Source organism: Gouania willdenowi, unplaced genomic scaffold (assembly GCF_900634775.1).
Source record: "Gouania willdenowi unplaced genomic scaffold, fGouWil2.1 scaffold_10_arrow_ctg1, whole genome shotgun sequence".
Classification (NCBI taxonomy): Eukaryota; Metazoa; Chordata; class Actinopteri; order Blenniiformes; family Gobiesocidae; genus Gouania; species Gouania willdenowi.
The window spans coordinates 1,083,941-1,094,778 of NW_021144857.1; the positions used below are offsets into that span (position 1 = coordinate 1,083,941).

General features: G+C 41.4%; 1 pseudogene; it reads right to left on the minus strand.

Moving 5' to 3' along the window:
* Window positions 1-10,838, minus strand: part of LOC114458362 (E3 ubiquitin-protein ligase TRIM39-like) — a 318,528-nt pseudogene that overhangs the window by 42,715 nt on the left and 264,975 nt on the right.

The window sequence follows — 10,838 nt, forward strand, 5'->3', positions numbered from 1 at the left end:
TTACTCACAGCCTGGGAGTCCTTCAGGTGTTTTTGAAAACCATATCCTGCCTTTCATGTGGTCTGAAACTTTTTCATGTGGTCTGAAAGGCTCTTCTCCCCAGCTGTTCAGATTGTTTGGATGGTCAGCTGTAGGAAGTGTTGTAGTGTGGTAATTTCACCTATAGATGGCACTGTTTGATATTCCTGCACAGAGTGTCTCTCTGTCTTCTGTTTGTCTGTTGTGACGCAGTAGTCAGTAAAGTTGTTTTATGTCTAACTCTGCATCAGGTTATGGGCCCAGGTCGATGCTAAAAAAATCTGTCTTTACACAGAGCTGTGTGGAATAAACAGTGTTGTGGGACTGCACAATGGATGAGAAGCTGTTTATAGACAAGCTGAGCGGACCGGAGAACTGGGCGACATGGAAGTTTCAGATGGAGCACTTGCTGAAAGCTAAAGGGCTATGGGGTATGCTAACGAAGACGGATATGTTAGCCGCAGATGCTAATGCCAATGCACAAGCTGAGTTCACCAAACGGAGAGAGAGAGCATTCTCTATGCTAGTGCTGAATGTAAGTACACCCCAGTTGTATCTTATTACAAGCTGCCAGTCTCCCAAAGAAGCATGGACTACATTGAAAGCTCACGTTAGCAAATAAACTGTTCCTGAAGAAAAAAATATTTCCGGTGTGAAATGAAGGAAGGAGATCACTTAAATGAACATTTAAAGAAAATGAAAGTGCTCACTGATCAGCTATCAGCAATAGGAGCTGTAATCGAAGAAGAAGAAGACCAAATTGTAACACTTTTAGGCAGTTTACCACCAAGTTATGCAACTATTGTCACTGCACTAGAAACAAAGATTGACAGTCTGACACTGCAGTTTGTATAACAAGCTTTAATAAATGAAGAGCAAAAGCAGGTGAATGCTAATGAAAGCTAGTGTTGTTACGTCGGCTGGTGCATCAGCCATGTCATCACAGTTTCCAGGAAATCTGCAGAATAACTCCAGCTCATGAGGAGCAGAAAAAACAAACACGTGGCGGTGTTACAAATGTGGAAAGGAGGGTCATATTAAGTGCGAATGTCCAACTTTGAAACATAAAGTAAAAAGAAAAAATCACAAGGCTAAGAGCATGGTGTGTGACGATGCAGAAAATGAAAGTGCTTTTGTCACTAACGAGGCAAATCTGATTGACGGATCACAACAGAGTGAATGGTTGATTGATTCGGACGCATCAAAGCACATGACGTGTAATAAAGAAATTCTTCAAGAGTACCAAGAATTTAAAAAAACGCAGTCTGTGAAACTCGGTGACGGCAGAGTAGTTGACGCCCTAGGAATAGGAAACATTAACAAGAAAATGACATTCAAAACAAGTGATGTAAAAATTGTCAAAATGTATGATGTGCTGTATGTTCCAAAGCTGTCCAGGAATCTATTTTCAGTGGGAGCAGCTACCAAGAAAGGAAATACAGTGAAGTTCAGGAAGTCTTGTTGCTACATACGTGGAAAAAATGGAGCTCATCAGGGAATGGGAACACAAAGAGCAGATGGACTGTATCAGTTGGATGTTGAAAAAAGTGTTCTTGTCTGTCATAATGCATCGGTAGCAGCCAGCCTGTGGCACCAACCGCTCGGTCACACCACCAAGCTGAAGGAACTCAAAGATCTGGTGAATGGAGTAGATCTCTCTGTAGAAACAGTGGTTCCTTTCTGTGAAGGATGTGTGGAAGGCAAGCTGCATAAAAAACCATACAAGCCGATTGGAGGAATTCGTTCCAAACACAGAATGCAGTTGATTCATAGTGATGTCTGTGGTCCTATGCAGACTGAATCAATAGGTGGAACTAAATACTTTGTGACTTTCATTGATGATTACTCTAGATGCTGCAAAGTATATTTCTTGAAACATAAGAATGAGGTGCTGAACAAATTTAAGGAATTTGAAAAAATATTCACAAATGAGTGTGGACAGACAGTTAAAAGGCTGAGAACAGACAATGGTGGGGAGTACACATCAAAGGAGTTTCAAGAATATTTGAATGCTCAAGGTATCCAGCATGAAATGACTACCTCATTCGCCACAACAGAATGGTGTTGCAGAAAGAAAAAATAGGACATTAGTTGAAGCAGAAAGAAGTTTGCTTTCACATGCTAAGCTGTAGCCACAGCAGCTTACATACAGAACAGACTGCCCACATCTGTCCTGAAAAAGGAGACACCCTATGAGAGATGGTGTAAAAAAAAAACCTGACATGAGTCACATGAAGGTGTTTGGATGTGCTGCTTATGCACATATCCCAGATGAAGAAAGACGGAAGCTGAACAAAAAGGCTGTAAAACTAAATTTTGTGGGATATGCAAACAATGTTAAAGGCTATCGCCTTTATGATGAAAGGAAAAAGAGGATTCTAATTAGTCGTGATGTTGTTTTCAACGAGTCAGACTTTGACATGAGTCAGGAAGCAGAAGTATCCTGCTCAGAGAACCAGGTAACCATGGAAACTGAAAGTGATACACAAGATGAGGTCATTAATGATGCCACTGTAAGAACAAGTGGCAGAACCAGGAAGCTTCCAAGGAGATTTGGATATGATGAGTTTGCTGACACAGTTATTGTTGATCATCATGCCAATATGTGTCGTACGACAGAGCCATTAACAATGAAAGAAGCAATGATGAGTCCTGATAAAAGGAAATGGCAGGAAGCGGCTGATTTGGAATATGAATCGCTGCTGGAAAATAACACATGGGAGTTAGTAGATTTACCAAAAGAAAGAAAAGCAGTAGGATCAAGATGGGTGTTTAAAGTTAAGCATCATAGTGATGGACCAGTGGAAAGATTTAAGTGCAGACTCGTCGCCAAGGGCTACTCACAGTTGTATGGTGCTGACTATGATGAGACTTTCTCACCAGTAGTACGATTTAGCTCTATTCGTACACTACTTTCCTTTGCTATTCAAAACAATCTACATGTGCACCAGATGGATGTTGTCACTGCATTCCTCAATGGACATCTAAAAGAAGAAATCTTCATGGAGTAGCCAGAGGGATGCATCAAACCAGGGCAAGAACATCTGGTATATAAACTAAAAACATCAATCTATGGACTGAAGGAGTCTCCTCGTTGTTGGAGCAAAGCTTTCACAAAGTTGTTGGAATGGAGGCCACGCCCACAGTGATCATGGAAGACAACCAAGGAACCATCGCAATCGCAAAGAATCCGGTTGATCACTCCAGAACTAAACACATAGACATTCGCTACCACTACATCCGTGAATGTGTACAGAATGAACAAATAGAGCTATGTTACTGTCCAACAAATGACATGAAAGCAGATATCTTGACAAAGCCTTTGGCTAAACAGAGGTTTGAAAAACTGAGAGAAGCGAGTGGTCTTTTTTCTTCTGAAGAGGTTGTGCTTGACAGGTGAACGCTGAACGCTGCCTGGTCAAAGTAATAAAAGGGTGTGAGAGCAAAGGAGAGCATTGGCTCTGTATTATTATTTGAATGATTTCAAATACTAGTGTAAAATTAAGTGGCAGTGTTGTAGTGTGGTAATTTCACCTATAGATGGCACTGTTTAATATTCCTGCACAGAGTGTCTCTCTGTCTTCTGTTTGTCTGTTGTGATGCAGTAGTCATTAAAGTTTTTTGTCTAACTCTGCATCAGGATAAAATGAGGACCTGAATTATAATTAGATAGAAACTACAAAACTAAGAGGGCAATGTTCACCACAAACAATCATAGAAGTACTTGATCAATTATTCACAGTCAAACTCAAGCTTTAAAGAAGGCCAGCACATGGTGCAGAACCTTCTGAATCCAATTTCTCACAGCAACTGAATAAAGAGTGAAAATCCTCCTTATATAGTCCAGTCCAGCTGATTGTCAACAACTCACAGTCGTGCTCAACTCTACAGGTGCAGCAGATCTCCCTGATTGACATGATGAGCTGGACATGGCTGTGCACTTTGTACCAATCTGTAACAGTATGGTAAATCCCCCAATAGATCCCCTGGAATTATCAAACATTTTGGCATTTCTCAGTAAAAGATAACCAACAATTTGATCTCATTTTACATTTTGTTGCTATTTTCCTGCATGGAAACATCAGTGACAGTGAAAGAATCTTGTCAAAAAATTGCAATTATGGTGAAAGCTGCATTTCTTTGCACGAGACAAATGTTTTGTCAAGACCTTGATGTATTTTACCACCATGTAGACCCTTATTTGTGTGAATGTGGACAGAAAAACAGAAACAGACTTTACGTGGAGAACGATTAAAGACTCAGACTTTCTCACATTCAGCCCAAAATAATACAAAAATCATGTAAAGTGTAAAGATCAGATGTATTTGATGTAAAGCTCTTTGTTGTTAGTATTTAGTAGTTCAGTGTGCTCACAATGACAATGTGTGTTTCTAAAGTGTGTTTATTTGTTAGTGTTGTGGTTGAATGAGCTTCTTTTGAGACGTGTATCAAGTGTTTTGTTGGTGAGAAACACTTTAGTGGATGACATTAACTGTTGAGCTGAGATGACTGATGGATATACAGGCTGTGTTTAGAGTTTGGAACATGTGACTTCAGTTTCAACCAATGCTTGTTAGCAATAAAAAAAAACTGTAATGTCACAATTTCAGTGGAAGAACGGAACGTTCCATTCCTTCTATTTCTTTTCATTTGTTCTGTTTTCTTTGGGTCGTACCAAGTGTTCCTCTGTTTCTGTAACTTTACGTTTACTAACGTCTGTTAGCTAAACTCACTAAACACTCAGATATTTGTTTTACAGGAAAACATACACAGAAATGTGATATGATCCCAAACATGGTTTAGTCCGTGTCATGCAGATATTTCATGATTATTAGATTTTAAATGAGATTATGGTGAAATTTGGCCTATTTGTCCATGTGCTAAATTTACTGAATATTCAGTCGCCTTCAGTGAAAAATAACATGTAAATGTGTTATTTTCTCCCAAAACATTAATGTGAGACATTTCTGTGTAAAACTGGATCCTGATTTTAAATGAAGAGAAAAACAAAAACAAACAACAAAAAATTACATGTTTTCTCTTATCACAGATATCAGTCTATGCATTCAAAACAACTCAGGATTTTACAACTTCCTACTTAAAAAAGTGACCTTGAACGCCACCTGAAGGCAGAGCTCCAACTCAGTAAAGTCAGGAAATAAAAATAATGTAATATTCTATCAGTCGCCATGTTTGAGATATTTCAACGTGTCGCAGATGAAACGTAGAATTACAGCTGCTTCCTGATTGGCTACAGTCATGAGTCAGCTTTACACACGCACACGCACGCACACACACACACACACACACACACACACACACACACACACACACACACACACACACACACACACACACACACACACACACACACACACACACACACACACACACACACACACACACACCTGTCAGGAACTCACACATCCTGGTGAGCTCCTGTGCCACAGAATTGTCTCTTAAAGCACATTAATGTAGATCTGTGTGTAGCACTAACAAAGGCTTTAGGACGTCATCATAAACAAATTGAGATTAAAACCTGGAATGTGAGAGAATTTGTTGCTTTTATTACTTCACGTTACTGCTGTGTGTGTGTGTGTGTGTGTGTGTGTGTGTGTGTGTGTGTGTGTGTGTGTGTGTGTGTGTGTGTGTGTGTGTGTGTGTGTGTGTGTGTGTGTGTGTGTGTGTGCGTGCGTGCGTGCGTGATGAAGAGGTGGTGATGGAATGCGTTGAAGCAAATGTTTAAGACAAATGTGTGTGTTGTCACATTAAATCAGATATGACCACATGTGATATATTTTGATATGATATATTTTAAACGTTAAAATGTATTTTGATAAGTTAAACTAAATAAGTTCCTACTTTTATGTAGAGAGGTTTGTTGTTGTTGTTGTTGTTGTTAGAAAAAAGAAAAACACAATGTATTTGGTTGGTTTACATAAAGTAATGTAATGTACATGCTACACAAACACTAAACATTGAGATATGTATGGAATAATTAATGAACATTAATTTGCAGTAATAACTTTAATGCTTCATGTTAACATTTTATTTAATGTATCATTTAGACTATAGCAGAACATTTATAGATATATTATATTATCTTCTAATTCTAAATACAAACTAGAATTGCAAGCAGTTATTAAAGGGGGCCAAGCCTTCCCGCGCGACTCAGACCCCAGGTTTCGTGGAGCCCCTGAAAGTACGTCACGAAGGATGACGGGCTCGTGGCGAGCGTCAGGACACAGGCCAACGTGCCATTTGCTGTGAACAGGTGGATATGAAGTTTTGGGAGATGTGATTTAAAAAGTGAAAGTTACAGACCAAAATGTGTTTGCACCCATTATAGCGCCACCTCGTGGTGCACTTTTTGGTATGGGTGATCTGTGTGCTCTTCTATAGTTACCCTGTAAATTTCACATCGCTCAACATAATACTTCAGCTGAAATAAAGGTTTGTTTATTTTTATGTTATGTAGTAATAAGCCACGCCCACTTTGACCAATCGTGATTAACTTCGAGATCCGGTCTCAGGAGCGAACCAAGGTCATACCCACCAAATTTGGTAAAAATCGGTTGTGCCATTTAGGAGATAAAAATTTCTCATAATTGCAGTGCCCCCTAGAGACCTAATTTTTTTAAATTTGGCTCATACCCCCACAGTCTCATGGCAACCAAGGATCTAAGAATTGGTGGTCTTAGCAATTATTTTGATCAAGATATGCAACAGTTTGTGTTTTTATAGCTCGCTAGAAAACTTTACTCGTTAATATTTTGCGCATATTTTGTCCAAACAAAATGTTTTGCTAAACTCTAGATCAATGAAGACTGTACGTGCCAAGTTTCATGCTGATTAGACAAAACCCCAAGGAGTAATTTGAAAAAATAAGTTTGTGATATATAGTGACTTACAAAGAGCAATGTGCTGTGGGAGTGGGCGTGGCCTATGTCAGAAAATGCGACTCTATGTAAGGAACATGTGGATATGAATTTTATGAAGATGTGAATTAAATTGTGAAAGTTAAAGGCCAAAATGTTTTTGCAATTATAGCGCCACCTAGTGGGGCAGTTTTTGGTATGGGTGGTCTGTGTGGTCTTCTATATCTACCCTGTAAATTTCACTGCCCTCAACATAATAATTCAGCAGAAATAAATGTTTGTTTATTTATGTTATTATGTCTTTAGCCACGCCCACTTTGACCAATCGTGAATAACTTTGAGATATCGCCTCAGGAGGGACCCAAGATCATACCCTCCAAATTTGGTAACAATTGGTTGTGCCAATTAAGAGATATAAATATTCATTATTTGTAGCGCCCCCTAGTGGTCTACATCATTCAAATTTGGTGGATTTCCTCACAGTCACATGCCAACTAAGGATCTCAGATTTGGTGTTGTTAGCATTTATTTTGACCAAGATATGCGCCAGTTTGCATTTTTATAGCTTTCTAGGAAACGTTACTCGCTAATAATTTGCGCATAATTTACCAGAACAAACTCATTTTATTAACTGTATATCACGTGCAACTGAAGACTCTACGTGCCAAGTTTCACGCTGATTGGACAAAACCCCAAGGAGGATTTCGAAAAAGTAGGTTTTCCAGTTTTTGCTAATTTTTGCTCCAGAAAAGTTGAGGCGGAAGTGGGCGTGGCCTAGCCCAGGTGATTCAGTGCTATTCAAGGAATCTGTGGATATGAAGGTTTTAAATTTGCAACAAACGGTGTGGGAGTTATCGTCCAAATCGTGTTGACCTTTGTTATAGCGCCAACTGCTGGTGAACATATGTGAATGTTTGCGTCCAAGGTACAAGGGGTGTTCTGGACCCAACCCCCAAGGGGCATCGTCCCTACCTTGCACGGTTTTAGCCTGCAGCACTACTTTACCGGGGGAAAAATAAAAGGTAACAATAATCCTTACGATTTGTCGATAGCCCGCGGGACTTTATAACGGTAAGGGATCTAAAAACTGTCGTACTCACACAATAATTCCCCCCATACCTTGTCACCGAGACTGGCTGCCTATCCTTTATTATTGTTTTCTAATAAAAGATAAGACTAATTGTACCTCCTCTTATAGGAAGTCTAAGAGTCGTCTCGCTATTTTGTGGGATTGATATTAAAACCTACCATATGTAGGTCAAGGCTGGAAACAACTCTTTTTTACAACAGCATGAGTTAGCCCACCCTGACTCCCCTGTGATTGCGGGAGCCAAGGGAGGATTTACTCACCAGAGGTCAAGAAGCGTGTCTTTCAAACCCGGGAGCTGTCTCAGATATGGGTGTTTGCAGGCGGTTGATTTACTCAAAAAGGCTTCTTAATAGTTAAATGAATTTTATTAAAGGTTTACAAAACTCAAGTAAAAGTCAATCAAAAAGTTTCAAAGTATCAAAGTCCTAAACTATCAGCCGATAGAGAAGAGACTGAGGCCTGCCGAACAACAAGTATATCTGTTCAAAAAAGCACTCAACATAATAATCAGTGATATATATATAGCTTGAAGCGTGGCGTGATAATGCGTCATAATTCATGTCCTGATCACCTTAGCGAATAGAAAAGAGAACACAAGTTCATACTGATGTCATGGCATACAGAAGTACAAAAGGTTACACAGATGTCATGGTTCAACTGGAGTACAAAAGGATGTTAAAGACATTTTATTCCCAGTAAAAGAAGCTGTGACCCTTCACCTCGAGGTGTTTAGTTCCTTCTGCAAAACAGAAGTCATCCATGAAAAACAGAAGTATCAGTACCAGATGGTCATGTCTTCTCTTGTGTCACATTTTTCTAACATTATTTATAACAATGGCAGTTTAATAGTAGGTGTGACTCATCAGGACAGGCAGATAGCTGTAGTGGTTAAATAAGCATTTCTTTTGCGGGATAATGAATGAATGATAATACACAATCATACAACATCCTCCTTATTAATCATCATGAACAAATGTGAATGGCATCAGCCAGAGTTGCCGTCCGTCAGAGGTTTCCAGAGTAGCCGCCCCCGTCTAGGGTTTCAACTTCTTTCGGAGTTTCTCCTCAGCGCCTGCTGGCAACCGAGGCCCCTTGTGGCGGGGTACAGCTCTCCTTAACGACAGACATCACGACCCCTCTGACGTCTGCCAGGGTCACGCTGAGAACCGAGAACGCTCTCTCCAGCCTTCCCAAACTGTCATCAGCAGGGGCAGGTGTCACCGTCTCTATGCTTTCATCGGGGGCCTCCTCCCCCTTCCTCCCACGAATGTCTCTGCATTTGCTGCCAGTGCTTCCTCCTCATCATCACCCAGTACTTCCTCCAGTGGAGGAAAGTTGTCAGCTTCCTCCTCGGCAGACTCGATTTTCACCTCTGTGGGGAAGGGAAGACTCTAGCCACCCTCTCAGCAAAGAAGATCTCTCCTGTGTCATCATCTCTCTCCCACTCCATTTCCACACTCGCAGGGGACTGAGAGACAGCACGAGGAGGTGACACCGTCAGGGCCTCGGACAAGGCCACTCTCTCCTTTTTCCACTCTGGACCCATATATCTCCATCCTCTCCTCCTCGTCTTTTAGTGGAGGATCCAACTCCAGCTCCTTCATCTCCTGAGGAAGAATCACTCCCCCCCCAGTCCTCAATGCTGATTTTGTCATCCACATTTTTATCATCGCTCACGCTCCACCCCAGTGCCAGGAACCGAGCCACGGCAGGAATGTTTGACATATCCTCACATCTGTTTCTCCCCAGATTGTTGTTCATCCAGTTTAACCTTTGGTAACGTTTATGGTAGAACGAGACATATTCACTTCCGATGTTAACCGTATCCATCCCCTCGCCAAACTTTCTCACCTGTCTGAGCGCAGTAAGATTAATTTTCCTCGCTTCTGCTCTTGTCACTAGGTAAAGATGGGGGTTCAGGTAACTCTTTCTTCCTTCAGTAATTTCACTGAAGAAGTAAGGAGTATCCCTGTCAGGATAGGGGTAATTCCCCAGTGTCAAAGGTGTCTCATGGACTTCTAGTCCACAAGGTACCCAAGCATCTCCCCTGTATGTCAAATCAGGAGTCCCACAATCAGTGGATCTAGGGTCCCGCGCATCCAAGGAGGCACCCCCCATTCTGACCCCACATGTCATAGTTGCAGACCACCTCCTTCCCGTGTGACACCAGCGGGTGCTGCCTCGCAACCCCCAGCTTATTCTCTCTGATTGTTTTTTGTGATCGGGGTGTTTTGCTGCCATCCCCCTATCGTTCCATCTCACGGAGGGTTCTGGTGTCATAAGGAAAAGTTTCTGCCCGAAAAGCCAAAATGGGCATCCTCCATCCTGTGGGTTGATTAACACCTCCCACATCTCAACCCCCACTCTGGGGTGCAACTCATACAAGGGCAAAAAGCCAGTTGTATCTACTTCAAAATCCTCAGCCATTGTGGCCCCATCTGGCACCATCACGCCACGCGGAAGGACCCCTGGGTGCCAGTGCAGGGGTTTATCTTCGGAGATAAAGGGGTTGCCGTCAGCGTCCAATTCAAGACAGGCAGATCTGTACTCTTTATTTTCGTTTTTAATTAACAACCCCTTCGACATTATCATTGTGGCTTTTATACTCCTTTTTTCATTTTGAGCCCCATTAATCCTAACCCATGCTGGTGTAGGGAGATTTAGCCCTACGCACCTTCGGGGGTATGGCGTGTCGTTCAGGTATCCATCTTGTCCCCTTATGCCTGATGTGTCCCACATTACTTTGCGCAACTCTCCATTTCTCCCATCAGATCTATACTTGTTGAGCCTGAAAGAAATCCAAAACCAGGCATCGCTGCTTATTTCCCTATATTTATTATCCCACCACTGGC